General features: G+C 42.7%; 1 long non-coding RNA gene across 1 annotated transcript; it reads left to right on the top strand.

Annotated features, from left to right (window-relative positions):
- Positions 1 to 1,178: 1,178 nt before the first annotated feature.
- LOC122074915 lies at positions 1,179 to 13,332 on the top strand. Its single transcript, XR_006139090.1, has 6 exons — positions 1,179 to 1,306; positions 2,700 to 2,794; positions 2,880 to 3,918; positions 4,114 to 4,291; positions 4,391 to 4,479; positions 12,981 to 13,332. It is a non-coding gene; the product is annotated as an uncharacterized LOC122074915 (long non-coding RNA).
- Positions 13,333 to 16,394: the final 3,062 nt, after the last annotated feature.

Below are 16,394 nucleotides of genomic sequence, written 5' to 3'. Positions count from 1 at the left end.
TGGTTCCTATTACCATTCTTAGTCAACTTCCCCCCTAATGGAAATATAAATTAAATGTATAGTGGTTATGAATCACCTATTTCACTTTGCCTCTTACTTCAGTTTGAGGCGGCTAGCAAAGGAGGTATTTGGTGCATTTAAAAGAGTTAAACATACTAACTGTGTGGAAGTTAGTTCTGCATCGCTCGTCACTTATTTCATTTCTCCCTTGCTTTGGTTCGAGGCAGCTAGCAAAAGAGGTATTTGGTGCATCAAAAGTTGCTGTTACTTCAAGCATTGTAAAAATGGAGGTGCTTCTAATGTCCTCTTATGTTGGAATGCAATTTTTTTGATTGGTGGTTCATGAAATATACTTTGCATTTGCAGGCAATAGAAGGCAAGAGCTATGGGGTTGAAGGTAGTGAGGAAGATATGCCTACGTATGCCTTTGGTATGGTTTTCTTTTTAACTGTATAAATTTCTTGCTGACATTTAGATGCATAGTGTAGGCTATTGTAGATGAATCTGTGTTTAGTAGCTCTGATGATGAGGGGAAGTCTGCTAGTGATGATTACACCAATCATTTGGTGTAGAATCTGAGAGTGATGATGGTGATATTGATAATGGAGACTGAGGATGCGGAGGACAGAGAAATGAAGAATTGATTAATTGATTAATTCTAACAATGTTGATGATGAGAGCGAGGATGAGGAGTTGGACAAGAGGAAGGAATAAGAAGAGGAAAAATCTAAAGCGTGCAAGAGAAGGCCTTTTGATTTAGATGGACAACTAGATGCTACTGACACAAGTCTTCAGGCTCTAAAGAAATTAGTAGGATCTTAGAGGGGTCACACTTCATCAGACTTTGCTGATGTTTTTATTTCAATGCTGATGGTATAATTTGAAATGAAGATTTCCAAAAGATTAAAAAACTAATGGTATGCTACTTCTACTTATCTCTATTAATTCAGTCAGTTCGTTAGTGAAAAGCAGGGGGTTTTCAATTGATGTTTATTACAAGACTAATCCTGAAAATAAAAATCTGTTAGGTCAGAAAAATCTTGAGGTCCTAAATGGATCTAGAAGAAGCTCAAGAAAGTTAGAAAAGTACGTCTTAAATGGATAAAAAAAATATTGAGTAAGCCCTGTTTATTTTCATGATTTTCACTAACTCTCTTATTCACTTTTATTAGGCAAAAGAATAAGCGAAGATTGTTTTAGTGATACATGGGCTAAAGTGAAACGGTTCCAATGCAAAATCAGCAAGTCATGATATTCGTTAGAATGAGCAATTGAGTACAAAGTAATGGATCCCTCTACATCTGAGGTGAGTATTCCCCCAGCCCAACCTCTCTCTCTCTCTCTCTTAGATAGGAACATGCATAATAGGTAGAGGATGCAAATCATTCTATGTGATAGAGGATTTCATACCCATTTCATGGTTAAGTTTCAGCCCAAATAAATATACATTGTCACTCATAGTTAGTTCAAAAGTATGAAAGGACTGGAGATGTACCCCAAATGGTGGTGGATGCTTGTGCAATTTAGTCACTTAAAACTTTGGACACACTGCATGACTTTCTCATCTTGGGATGAAATTTACCCATTGAGACTTGTGCTGTCTTGGTGAATTTGACCAAGTTGACCAGCCTTTATGATCCAGATCAAACCCATATTCAGTGGATTGGCCAATTCTATTGTATATATTATATTGGGTTGACACTTCTGATGTTGATTCAAATTCTATTATGCAACGGATCTAATTCCAGTCCTAAAAACCAATCCCATAAAGCCCGTTGGGGGGGGGGGATAGATTGGATGGGGTTATTTGAAGAATCATGTTCCTCCAAAGTGGGAAATCTAGAGTCCCATGCAATAATTCATTTTTTCTTTTATTCAGCTTAGGTCTGAGTAGGGTGATGGCCCTCTTAAAGCCAACGAGTTAATAAAGTCCAATATGATATCAATTATCCACTCACCATATATGGTAGAATCTGCCAACTTGAAGAAATACCATATCAGGTTTGAGTCTACCTTCTGGAGCGACATGTATTAATTCACAATTCGTGGTAGCGTTGGTCTCTACATGGGGCAAGTAAAAAATCATATCAAAACTAATTTATAACATTTGAGGTTCAGAATATCTTATTTGCAATGCTACAGGTTGGTAAGTTCCAAGAAGAGTTGGAAATTAGACAATTAGCTTGGCTAGACCTAATCTCCAACTCCTCCTGGTAATGACCGTATCAATCGGCAAATTAACGAGAAGAACTGCAGCCTAGTTGACATAAGGTTTATTTGAGTTGACTTGTCTTCTTGTTCTCTTTATAGATTTAAATTATTGGTTTCATTGATTATAGTTGTTGTAGTGATTTTTATTTACCTTATAGTTTGTTATCTTTAACATGCTAGGTTTCTTGCTATAGTAGTACTAGTAGTGTTGTAAATAGCAACCATAGGAATTTGCTTCCCCTCTTTTCAATCCTCTAATATTTATATGGGGATTTTGTAGAAATGTGGGTATTGCATACATGATGAGGCCACACCACAGTATATTTACATGATTGATCAGACGAATTTGGGGCATCAATTTGTCAAACAGGATTTTGGTTAGACTGCAGGAATCGAATGACAGATTGATCCTTTTGGGCATTCTATTGTGCAGGTTTACCTGTTCAGCTTGTGTTCACCTGTTCATTTCACCTATTTTGTTGTTTCAGGTTAAGATGATGATATCGAAAGGAATCATTCGTATTGTTGGTTTCACCGTTTGATTTTGTTAAATTTCTATCCCTTTCTTCAAAAATACGTTCAGGTTTAATGCTTTTTTTTTTTTATATATTTTGAGGTACTTATTCTTTTGCACACTCAAATATTAGATGTGTTTTCATTGATTGCAGCCTCATCAACATGATGCCTCAAAGCTACTTACAACAGAAATTGACACCTTCAATGATATGGTCATAATTTCTGTTGCTTTTCTATCATGCTTAAAATTTGTAGGTTTCATCGTTTTTATTTTACCTCATCAGATCAATTTGGTTGAACTAGGTGGTTTTTTTTAAGTAGGTGCCTCCTGATGCAGTTAAACTGTTATTCCGATTTCTTTCGAGTTCCAATAATAAACCCACAGATTTTGACCAGGCTTATCTTATTTCTTTTATGGTAGGGGAGAAAGGGGAGTGGAGAGAGAGAGAGAGAGAGAGAGAGAGAGAGGAAATCAATGAGGCTTGGTGCAGGGAGGAAGCGCCAACTATGAACAACATATTTGGACCCCAAAACGCTCGTCCCCATGCGAAGTTTCCCTAGAAAACCTATAGAAGCAAATTGGGAAAGTGTTCTGCTCCACAATCTCCCCTTTGTTTTCATGAAAAATCTTAAATCCTAAACTCTCTTTTTTATATTTTTCTCCTCCCCTAATCTTCATTTGCAGTTACAAGTTCCAGAGCAGGCTTCAGCCCACTGTGGGAGTGATGGCTGTCACAGATCTTGACTGAACCGGAGACACCCTTATGTATGGATGTTCCAACTTTCAGAATCAGGGCATTGCTTTGAAATCTATATTTGCCCAATGTCTGCGCTGATGCATTTTTTCTTTTTGAAATGTAGTTTTGTTTTAACTTTACACCATTTTGTGCCCAACAATATGGAACCAAAGAGAATCCAAATTCTTCAAGAAGTTTCTGCTTGATGCTTATTGCTTATTAAGATTGATTATTATATAGTTCATATTTCTCGCCTTCGATGCCTAAAATCTATTGGATATATACTTTGTGCTTATTGTATTAAATGTTGAATCTCTCTTTTTACTTCCCTGAAAAGTATTCCTTGGAAATGTTCTTTTAATGTTTCTCTTCTCGATTGAAGGATGACTTTCTTCTGTTTAACTACGATGTCCAAGAGCGAGTGAATGAATTTGTTGATATTTTCTTCACCCAGGTAACCCTCGAGCTCACATACCCTCTTCATTTTTTAGCTATTTCCAATTGCTTTTATTTTTTCTTCTTTAGTTTCTCTAGTTGGTTGTCTGCTGCAAGGTATTAGTCATTAGTTTATCCACCATCAATATGATAAATTTTGAAAGCTCTTCGATATCTGTTCCTAATGGATATGAATCACCTTGAAATTTGTCAGATCATCAACTGACTGTACCTTGTTAGAAATTAAAATTCCAATGAATGACTGCCTTGACTAAAATAACTATGATGAAAGACAAAGAAAGAGTTGATAGAGGTTCAATAGCTTCAGAATCCTTTTCATTCTGGTAAACTGACCCCATGTTTGATTCCACCAATCTTGGCTTCTAATTAAGGTAAGAGTCAATCTAGTAATCCAATGTATTCTTATGAAAACAAGACTTTCTTTCCATCTCATTTTGTTAACATAATGTATATATACTCTTAAATTCCAGGCTAATGTAGCTAGGACTATGGGCACTGACTTATTGTATCAATATGCAAACACAGGCAAATGGTCAAGCTTCTACATTATGTCAATAAGGTAATTACCCTACAGAGACCTTCAATAAAAAATTAGACTAAGGCCACAAGAACCTTGATTAAACAATGTGATTGTAGCTTGGGATCTTGAGTGTTGTTTTTCTTCCACATATTTTCTGGACTGTGTTATTGTTAAAAGTCAATTCTTCTATGATCATGCTTTTTTGTACTTATGCGATAAGAGAATAACAAAACTTTTTTATTGCATCTTTAAAGGACTCCCATTATCTCCTACGCATTCTAAGTGGATGTTGATTAAGGCCACTGAAGGCAAAGAAAGTAATGTTCTCATTGAAGTTGAATGTGAACAACCTAGCAGTAGGGATTATTTGTAGTTAGAAGGGCTTCACATAGAGGGTGGGCCTCAGTGCAACAGTAAGGTTGCTCCATTTGACCTAGTGGTCAAGGGTTTGAGTTGGCAAGCTGCCTCTCCATGAAAGTGGGATAATGTTGCAAACATTATTACTCTCCCTAGACCCGTGCACTGTGTACTTCCTTTTTTCTTTTATCGGGAAACAGCCTCTATGCAAAATAGGGGTAAGGTTACGTATGATATGACACTCCCCGGACCCAGGGCCTCATGCACTGGGTTAGGGTAGGCCCTTTTTCTTCTTTTTTTTTTTAATTAACTTTTAGCACAGTTAATAAAGACAACCCCACTCACAGAGTGGGCCAAGGACCATGTTCCCACCTTACCCGACCTGACTGTATGCCACCCTACCCTCCTCTGGCAGCCCCTGCAGCCAGTAACTGCCCTTCACCTGCTACCTCCTCCCAGCCTTCGTCTCTCTCTCCTAGCTTGAACCCCTCCCTACCCTCCTTCCTACCTATCCTCTCTCTTCCTTCTTCCCTTGTTTAACCTATTGAGTCCAGGCCTTGGACATCTGTTGTAGCAACTGTGTCGTTGGTTCGTTCCTGGGTAGCCGCCCCCCTTCTCGGTGGTTAAAGCTTCCCTTCTGAACCAATGGAAGCCCGTTGGTTCTCTCTCCATCTACATGCTAGAAAATGGCAGATTTGTCTTCAACTTTGCTGCCACCTCCGATTGCTGTGCTGCTATTGATGGAGGTCTGTGGTATGTGGGGAAAAAACCCATATTCCTCCGTCAATGGGATGAGCACTTATCCTTCTCCAAATCTGAACCCAAATCCATTCCCCTATGGGTTATCTTCCCTAAACTCCCGCTCCACTTCTGGTGTGTCAAAGCGCTTAGTCTCATCAGTTCCATTATTGGAAAACCTCTTTACTCCGATAAAAGAATAAGAGCTTTGGATCGCTTGTCCTTCGCTCGAGTCTACATCGAAGTCCAAGCGGAGCAGATTCTTCCATCAAGGATCACTGTTATTGATGGAGAGGGCTTTTCTCCTTTGAACAGGAAGTAAAATATGACTGGTTGCCTCCCATTTGTACTCTATGCAAATGTTTTGGCCACACAATGGATTTATGCACCAAATCAAATCCTGTTACTGAATCCATCAGACCTCAAGAAATCCCTGATGATTCTCGCTTCACAGTGCAAACATACAGAAGAAAAAAAAAATACTTCAGAGCCAAGTCGCAACCAGCCATTGGCGAAGCCCCTTTCCGATGCTACTGTTGATGTTCAGCCTGTTCCTCGAACCGATGGTCTGCACACTAACCTTTTGCCCTCTGGTCACAATCCATTCTCGATTTTAACGATGAAAGAAATTACTGATGGTCCTGATGAGACGTCTCCCCTTCCCGCACCTGCAAACCTGTCCTTTGCTCTTGTCGATTCGGATATTCCCTCTTTTAGATTTCCTTCCTCTGTGTCTTCGATCAACTCTCCTTCGATCCTGATCTAGTCTGAACCCCTCCCGCCTCTGCTCCCTCTTCTGTCTGGGACCCTCCCTTTAGCTGCCTCTGCGGATCTCTCGTACTCCCCTCCCTCTCTCTCTCTCTCTCTCTCTCTCTCTCTCTCGCTTCCTTTTATTGCCACTGTGACCCTTCCTAATCCAGAGACCTCTTTTCTACCTTCTAAACTGGCTGGTCCTAAACCTGAACTAATACCCTATCCCTTATATAATTTTATTCTGGCCTAACTCCTTAACACATTTTCTAAGTTTCCATCAGACCACCCACTCTACCCGGATAATCTTTACAACCCGATCCAGCAACCTCCCAGTTGGTCTATACCCATAAACTATACCAACCCATCTCCACTAACCCGACCTTGCACTCTTGACCTGACATGGCCTCCATGCTTACCCGCCTTACCCGAACACTCTGCTGTGTCATTCTTTGATTCAGCTCTTATCTCAGCTCCCTTGAGCTCCCTACCGACACTGTGGTCTTTGATGACCCTGGGACCTCCCCATCTTGGCTCCCTTGAGCTCCCCGTCGACAACTGTGGTCTCCGATGACCCCGGGACCTCTCCGTCCTGTCCTTTTGTCGTCCTGCTTTCCTCGTGGTCGCGGCCCTCTGCTGCTCTCGTGAGGCCCTTTCCTGTTGCTCTCATGAGCCCCTCTACTGTTGCCACTGCTCCCAAGAGTCCCCTGCCTGCCGTCAATATCCTTCCAGATGCTGTTGCCGCTATCGCCGATGCCCCCAGGGGCCTCTGCCTATTGCTAATGTCCCTCCAGTTATTTCTGCCGCTGTTGCTGATGCTTCTAAGAACCCGTCGCCACTGCTAATGTCCTTCCAATTGCTACTACACCTGTCGCCGATGCTCCCTCGAGTCACTTGCCTACCACTGAAGTCCCTCTAACTACTGATGACACCGTTGCATGCTCCCATGAGCTCCCTGTCTGCCACTGATGTTCTTCCAGTTACCGTTGCCGTCAATGCTTTCTCAATTATGTTTGATCAAGATGGCATCCTCCCGCTGACTGCCATAGCTACGAATCCCAACCATGATGCTGCTGTTCGTGCTCCAATTGACACTGTCAGTAACCCCTCTATTAGCTCCCAGTCTTTAGAGATATATGCTATAGCCTTGGAAGGCGCCATCGAGATCACCACCACCTTGCTTATTTCAAGTCTTGGAATTGCTCTGAGAACCGACCCCCTTGGTCTCTTCTTAGTTCTGCTGATGCCCTTAGGACTCCCTTGAGTCTGCCTGACTGCTCCCTTACTAGTTCTCATTCTTGCCCCTCACGGGCGTTAGAGAATCTTGGTTTCGGTAGCCCTGTAGCAACCCACAACTAGTCCACTACCTCTCTGTTTCTTACTTCCCCTATCCCGGCCTCCCCTACAACCGCCACTAGCCTTAACCCTCCACCTCCTATTCATTCCACCAGCATTAACCCCTAAACCTTACTTTCCCCTACCCATCCTACCCTTCCTCCCCTTCCTCCCCCCGTCTCCTGGGGCTCCAAGAAGAAAAATCCTCCACCTCCGCTACCATAACCTCCTTGTGCTCTAAATTCGCCCTTAACGCCAAACCCGCCACTTCCAACCTCAAATCAATTCCTTCAACCAAACCTCCATCTTCAAGGCTTTCTTCCTCTGCTTCCCGAGTCAGGTCTTCTAAGCCTTTGTTGCCTCCTCAATCCAATTCTACATGACTCTTTGGACCATCTAGAATGTCCACCGTCTCAATTCCTTGGCTAAGCAAGCGGAGATCCGCTCCTCCAAGTCCAATCTTTGCTGCCTTTTTGAGACTAGTGTCTTAGAGTCTAATGCCTCCCACATTGCTTCTGCTATTGCTCCCTCCTGGTCTTTCTCCAATAACTACCTCCAGAGCCCTAATGGTAGAATTTGGATTCTCTGGAACCCCTCTTACCTTTCTATCTCCCCTCTCTCCTACTCGGACCAAATCATTCACCTCTCTATCTCCCATTCTTCTGGCTCCTTCATTTGCTTCCTCTTGATCATCTATGCCCATAACCTTGCCTCTCGTAGGCTCACCCTTTGGTCTGATCTCCTTTCTTTTGCTCCCTCCTTTGACTCTCGTCCCTGGGGGATTGGTGGTGATTTTAATGTCATCTGTTTCAGTCATGAAAAGCATGGTGGTAACCCTATTGACCCCTTGGTGGTTGACACTTTCAATGACTGCATCAATGACCTGGGTCTCAGTGATCTTAGATGGTCTGGTTCCAAGTTTACTTGGTATAACCATAGAGCTGGCTCTCTCCGTGTTACCTGTAAGCTTGATAGGTTTCTGGTCAATGAGCCCTGGTTGGAAGCATTTCCTTCCTCCCATGCTTGTTTTGATCTCCCAGGCATCTCAGATCATAGTCCCATGGATCTCCATGTTCTCCCCTTCTGTTCCTTCTGCCCTAAGCCTTTCAAATTTTTTGATATGTGGACTACCCATCAGGATTTTCTCCCTATTATCCAAAATCCCTAGTCCATCCCCATTCCCCGCTCCTTCCCTCCCCTTATTGCTTTTGCCAAAAAGCTTAAGTCCATCAAAGCAGCTCTTAAGCTCCTCCACCTTTGCTAACATCTCCTCCCGTGTCTCCTCTTGTCAGGACAAGCTTCTTCTCATCCAATCCAAAATCCAGCCCGATTTGCTTAATCCTATCCTTGCTTTAGATGAGAAGTCCACTGCTTCCGAGCTTACTTTGCTTCTTGCTCAAGAAGAGAGCTTCCTTCGCCATAAAGATCGTATCAAGTGGCTTGATCTTGGAGATTCCAATTCCACTTTCTTCCATCACTCTCTCAGAGCTAGAATTAATGCTAACACCATCCCTAAGATCCTAACTCCCACTGGTTCGGAGCTCCTCCATCCTGAGGAAATCAAGGCTGAGGCTGTCTCCTGCTTTTAAGAATCTTTTCCTAGTCTCTTCTTCCCTCCCCCCTCTTATTCCCCCCTCTCCTCAACAAATTTGTCTCAAATGGCCTTCTCCCTTCTCTCCTTTCCATTCCCTCTGATGAGGAAATTCTCTCTGCCATCCTTTCTCATAAGACCAATAAAGCCCCTGACCCTGATGGCTTCAGTATGGGATTCTTTTCCTCCTGTTGGAACATTATCCATAATGATCTCATCCTTGCCGGGAGGAGCTTCTTTCTCAACTCTTCCCAAATCAAAGGGATTAACCACACCTTCCTCTGCCTCATCCCTAAAAAGGAAGGAGCTGATTCGATGAATGACTTTAGGCCCATTTCCCTCTGCAATTTGCTCTATAAGTTCATAGCTAAAATTTTGGCTAATAGGATTGGGAAAGTCATCAATTCCCTTGTCAGCCCTAACCAATTTGCCTTAATTGCTGGAAGGAGCATTGTTGACAATATCATTCTCTGTCATGAGATTGTCAGAGGGTTTGACTGGAAAAATCTTTAACCCTCTGCTCTTCTCAAAATTGATATCCATAAGGCTTTCGATTCCATAAGTTAGGATTACGTCTCTAGAGTCTTACTCTAAATGTCCTTTCCCCCTTCCTTTATCCACTGGATCTTCTGCTGCATCTCTATACCCATTTCTCTGTTCTATTAAATGGTAGTCCTGTTGGGTACTTCCCAGCCGGCAGAGGTATCTGCCAAGGTTGCCCCCTCTCCCCTTTTCTTTTTTCTCTCTCCCTTGAGGTTCTCTCCCACTCCATCCAGTCGGCCTCAGATCTCCACCTGATCTCCCCTACCCCTAAGTGTAAATTCATCTGTCTCACTCACCTTGCTTTCGCAGATGACATCATGATCTTCTCTAAAGCTGACCCCTCTCCATCTCTTCCATCATGTCTGCCCTTCATTCCTTCGAAACCCTTTCTGGGCTCTCGATCAATCTTCTCAAATCTAACCTCTTTCTCTTTGGTGTCTCCTCTAAAATTTAATCCTTTCTCCTTGGTATTATTGGGTTCTCCTTGGGTTCCCTGCCAGTCAAGTACTTGGGCCTCCCTCTCATCACTTCCAGGCTATTTGCCCACCATTGCTCCCCTATCTTAATTTGATCAGGAAAAGGCTCCAGCTCTAGAAAGGCAAGATCCTCTCCTATATTGGAAAGTTTGTTTTAATTAGATCTATCCTCCAATCTCTCTATCTCTATTGGTCTGGGATCTTTGTCCTTCCTATTGCCACTGTCAAATCCATTGAAAGCCTCTTCTGTTCCTTCCTCTGGAAAGGATCTGATTCCTTCAAGTTTCTTCACCCTTTATTTTGGGAAAAGGTTTGTCTGCCCAAGTCTGAAGGTGGTCTGGGTATCAGAAGAATCAAAGAGGTCAACTCTGTGGGCATTCTCAAGCTTATCTGGAAGATTGCCTTCAAGCATCGAAGCATCTGGGTTGATTGGGTATACTACTCTCTCCTTACCCACAACTCCCTTTGGACTTGCGCTGCCGCCTCAGATGCCTTGTGGGTTTGGCATAAATTCTCACCTGAGGCCCCTTACCCTTACCGCCTGCTCCATCTTAATTGGTAATGGTCAGTTGACTTCTCTTTGGATGGACCCTTGGCACCCCTCAGGTATCCTCTCTTCCCTTGTCACCCCTAGGATCATCTACTCCTCTGGCCTGCACAAATCCTCTCCGGTCTCCTCCGTTCTCTCCCCTCTGGGCTGGTCCCCTCCCCCCTCTCCCCCCTTTTGTTGATCTGTCGGCCTCTCTCCCCCCATTCCCCATGGTCATCGAGGAAGGGAAGACAAATGTGTATGGCTTCCCTCTTCCAATGGGTTGTTCTCCTCTACCTCTGCTTGGTCATTTGTCAGATCCTCGGGCCTTATTGTTCCTTGGCGTAACCTCGCCTGGTTCAAGGGCCATATTCCTCGTCATAACTTCACTACCTGGAGATGTTTCTCCAACTGCCTCCCTACGCAGTCCTTCTTTATCATCTGGCACATCCCTGTCAATCCTGCCTGCTACCTCTGCCCTGATGGGCAAAAGGATATCCCCCACCTCTTCTTCTTCTACCCCCTCTCTTCCCTGGTCTGGAAAACTGTCCTCGCTCGTTGCTGGCCTTCCCGTAGGCTAATCCTCCCCTTTGATAGGGAATGTATTTGGGTTGCTATGATATTTGCTTGATCCTCCATCTGTGACACCATTGGCAAGCTAAGCTAGCGTTCTCTGTTACTATTACTCATCTCTGGATAAAGCGCAATATTCGTAGATGGTCTTCCAACTCTTGATCCCCGGATAGGATTTGGAAAGCCATCTTCCTCAATGTTGCCTAAAAAATCCAATCCCTAAGCTCCTTCTGCTCCCGGCCAATCCCCTACTCCATCAGAAATTACCACATAATATATTCTTTGAGCCTTGTAGCAGCCCCTCCCGCCTCCTCTTAACCCCCTGGTTTTGCTTTGGTTGCTGTTAGCCTTTTCTTGGCTGTTGTAGTTTATTTTTTGTTGCTTTACTTTGTTCCCCCTAGGGTTGGCTTCTCCTTGTTGGCTTAAGCCTCCCCTCCCCCCCCTTTTTCCCCTTGTATTTTCTTCTCTTTGGGTATAAATTTATTTATTCATCCAAAAAAAATAAAGACAACCCCCAAAAAAATGTAGTAAATATTCATTTTTGGTTTTTTAAATACCTAAAGCGTTATGGTATTGTATCTTTGAATATGCAGTGTACACATACTATTTATGCTACACTGTTTTTGTGGGCTGGAGACAATAACTTGGTGCGATGATAAAATTCTTAGCTTTCCAATGGAGCACACAGGTTCAAATCTTACAATGGCCACTTTGATAAGAATTACAGAAGGCTAGGACCTTCTCCAATCCACCCCTACGACGGTGGGACCTGTACCAGGTCACAACCCTAAAACAACTAAGTTTTGGTTGGGTAGCTTTGGGTTAACTTGTAGTATTTGGTATATTCAGTTGAACACTAAAGTAATTTCAGGGTTCTATGATATTTTTTATGTAATGATTTGGTTTTGCAATCTAGCATTTCTTAAAAACCGTATAGGACCTATAGCAGGTCACAACCCTAAAACAACCATGTTTTGGTGGGATAGCTTGGATTAACTTAACTTTGTAGCATTAGGTATATTCAGTTGAACACTAGATGTATTTACAGGGTTCTATGATATTTGTTATGTAATGATTGAGTTTTGGAATCTAGCATTTGTTAAGAACCATATAGAATCTGCTTGTGCTAGTTCTACTGGCTTAGTTTACCATTAAAATTTCATGGAGGAAATTCTCATTTTGTGGCTTGTTTAGTGAGATGAAGAGGGTAATTTCATTCTTGGGCTTTATAGCAGGCAGTTTTATCTTTTTTCGTTTGGTTTCACATCCTTTATAGTTCCTATATTGTTATTGCAGATATTTTCATTCTTGAGCTTCGAAATTTGGTAGTTTCATCTAATTGTGTACACATCATTCCACATTCTATGACTAATTGAACTTTATCACTGTGGAATTGTTCTTTTGTTACTAACTTCATTATTGTTTGGAATACTCAAGATGGACGTGTCATTGCATTCTACCCCATCCATTTACATTGATGCAAACTATGAAACAAAGGAATCGTGGCCTGTTATGATGGATACTTCTTCTTGTGAGTTTAATATTTTGCATTTAATATTGAGACACACACACACACACATATATATATATATGTAGAGTTTTTCCCCATTGTTTTCTTGTCCTTAAGAATTTCACTTGAATTTCGTAGGTATGCAGATCATGAATGCATATTGGACAGGATTGTGAAGATACTTCACAAGTAGGCCAGCCTTCAAAGGTTTGTCGGAATGATGAGCGGTTACTATTTGGTGAGATTTAAGCCCCTTTCATAAAGAAATTTGTGCTGCTGGTGCAGTTATAAATGGTTTACCTTGTTAACAAGAAAATGGGTATTTTTTATAAATTTCTAAATGCACAATCAGGAAGCATGGAAATCGGAATTTTTTAAAGGTAGAAAAAGTTTAGGGCTCCACTCATACACATTGGTTGATGCTTTGGCTATTACCCAACACCCTGATGTAGTTAGTGGTACACAAAGGTAACATGTGGCTGATGATTATGCAAAACACTTGACGATGGGCTATATGGAGGTGCAGTTTTAGATTGACCATCACAAATATTTTGCTTGCACTTCTTTCTTTTAGGCTCAAAACTATATTACCTTCCACTTCAATAGTGCTTTGTAGGCTGAGGAGTTTGTTGCATCTTCACTTAGCTTGTTTGGCTAGGTGGAGATCAAAGCCAGGAGGTGGGAGTATAGCGACCAAATTTTAATAGGCAAAGTTTTATAAGCCTTTGTTTTTCTGCGGTCTTTGACTAATGCTTTGAGCATCCTTTTTACTTCAGGTTTAGCGTACCCATTATTTTATTTTTAGAAAACAGTCGCCTTCAAAAGATTTGCAATTCTTTTAAAAGCAAATACATAATTCCCCAGCTAATTCTTTGGAACTTTTGCAACTTAAATGGTTAAGAAAAAAGAAAAAAAATTTAGCAAGATGTTCAGTGCAAGTTTTGTGTGATTCTTGTTGTGGTAAAAATTGACCGGGTGATCTTCCTAACAAGACTTGGTACTCCACGCTAGACCTGCATAGAAGAGCAAACAAAGTAAAGCCGGGATAATCTGATGGGGGACCCTCTAATGCCTATGTTAGATTTCTTCAACAATAAATGCTGAGTTTTTTATGAAATGATCAATCCCTTTTTTTGGGAGCTTACCTTTATATTTATAGGCAATGAATAAAGAGAGACGATTGAAGAGAGTCCTATTTTGGCAAGTAGTTCACTGTTGGTAGGATATCTCTTGGAAGAGCCCTATTAGGTAAGTGTTACTTTATTCGTTAGGAAATCCTTAAGCGATAAGATTTGCTGAGCTGGCAACGAGTGATCCTCGGGATTCTCCCTGCAATCGCGGGGATCGGATCACTCTTTGGCGAGGCGATTTGATGGGTCAGGCAAGTAGATAGGCGATCTGAGAGCTCAACTCGGCTAATGGATGACCCAAGGATCGGTTCAGCCAAGGGATGACCTGAGAGGTCAGTCTTCTCAGGGATGCCTTGGATGGTCGGCTCGGACAAGGGATGACCTGGGAGATAGATCTTCTTAGGGATGACCTGGATGGTCAGCTCGGCCAAGGGATGTCCTGAGGGGTCAGCTAGACTAAGGGATGACCCAAGGGGTCAGGTTTCCTATAGAGGACCTGGATGATGATGGTGGCTCGACCAAGGGATGACCCAAGGGTCAGGATTCCTGAGGATGACTTGGATGGTGATGGTCGGCTTGGCCAAAGGATGACCCAAGGGGTCTAATTTCCTAGGGATTTCTTGGATGGTCAGCTCGGCCAAGGGATGACCTAAGGGATTGGCTTGGCCAAGGGATGATCCAATGGTGCAACATTTTTACCCTCATCATAACCCCCACTCTTACAGGTCGAGGTGCGCAGGTCGGCCTGTAGGGGTTCAACAAGCAAAGATTATGTGCTTGGATTAGGTTATGAATCTTCAGTTCGGTGAAGATATCTTTGTTTACTTTTAATTTTTTACAGTTATCTTTTGGTACCAACCTTCAAGGTTGGGCTTTTGAGTGTCGACCACCAAACCCATTGGCTTGGTCTTTCTTACCTTAAAATGCAAGGTCTTTGGTGCTGGAGCTAAGGTTTAGTCCTGTGCGCCTTAGAATATAAGGTCTATGTTCGAGATGAGGTTTGGTTTTGAGGTGTCAAGTTAAAGCTTAGACTTGCGTGCCTTAGAGCATTAGGTCTTGAGGTGTCGAACTGAGGCTCAGACTTATGTGTCTTAGTGCATATGGTCTTAAGGTGCCAAGCCAGAGCTCAAACTTGAGTGCCTTGATGCCTAAGGGCTTGAGGTGCCAAGCCGAAACTCGAACTTGCGCGCTTTAATGCCTAAGGGCTTGAGTTGTCGAGCTGAGGCTCAAACTTGCATGCCTTAGTGCGTAAGGGCTTAAAGTGCCTAGCTGGATCTCAAACTTATGCTTCTTAGTGCATAAGGTCTTGAGGTGTCGAGCCGGAGTTCCGACTTTAGTGCCTTAATGCCTAAGGGCTTGAGGTGCAGAGCCGGAGCTCAGACTTACGTGACTTAAAGCCTAAGGGCTTGAGGTGTCGAGTTGAGGCTCGAACTTACGTGCCTTAGTACATAAGGGCTTGAGGTGTTAAGCCGAAACTTAGACTTGTGTTCCTTAATGCCTAAGGGCTTGAGGTGTCGAGTTGGGGCTCAGATTTACGTGCCAAGCCGGGGCTCAGATTTTTGTGCCTTAATGCCTTAGGGCTTCAGGTGCCGAGCCGAAGCTCGAACTTGCGTGCCTTAACGCTTAAGCTCTTGAGGTACCGAGCCAGAGCTGGACTTAAGTGCCTTAATGCCTAATGGCTTGAGGTGCTGAGCCGGAGGTCGTACTTGCGTGCCTTAATGCCTAAGGGCTTGAGGTGTCGAGCTAAGGCTTGGACTTGCATTCCTTGGTGTGTAAGGTTCTTGAGGTGCCAAGCCGAGGCTCAGACTCGTGTGCCTTAATACCTAAGGGCTTGAGGTGCAGAGTTGAAGCTCGGACTTGCGTGCCTTAACACCTAAGGGCTTGAGGTACTAAGCCAGAGCTTGGACTTACGTGCTTTAATGCCTAAGGTCTTGAGGTGTTGAGCCAAAGCTCGGACTTCCGTGTTTTGCATAAGGGCTTGAGGTGTCGAGCTGAGGCTCAGACTTGCATGCCTTAATGCGTAAGGGCTTGAGGTGCAGAGCCAAAGCTCGAACTTACTTGCCTTAACGCCTAGTGGCTTGAGGTGCCGAGCTGGAGCTCAGACTTGGGTACACCTACAAGAACACAGACTGCATCTGCTGAAAGGATGGGCATAAACAGTGGTGATTATGGTAATTCAGTTAATGGGAAGATAAAGGTGAATGTATAAACAGTTGTGATTTTGGTTATTCAGTTAATGTCAATTAATTTTAAGAACTACGTTTTGATTTATTTGTTTAATGGTTTTTCAGTTTCTTTCTTACTTTATTGTGTTTGCTAAAATACTCGTGCCTTTTTATATTGCTTTATTTATTCTCCTTTTTCTAGTTAATCACTGCCTCATTTAGCTAAAATAGTATTGAGATTGACTTATCCTTTTAGT

Source organism: Macadamia integrifolia, chromosome 3, assembly GCF_013358625.1.
Source record: "Macadamia integrifolia cultivar HAES 741 chromosome 3, SCU_Mint_v3, whole genome shotgun sequence".
NCBI lineage: Eukaryota > Viridiplantae > Streptophyta > Magnoliopsida > Proteales > Proteaceae > Macadamia > Macadamia integrifolia.
The sequence above is the reverse complement of the archived record's forward strand: the minus strand, read 5'-3'. Positions and strand labels throughout refer to the sequence as shown.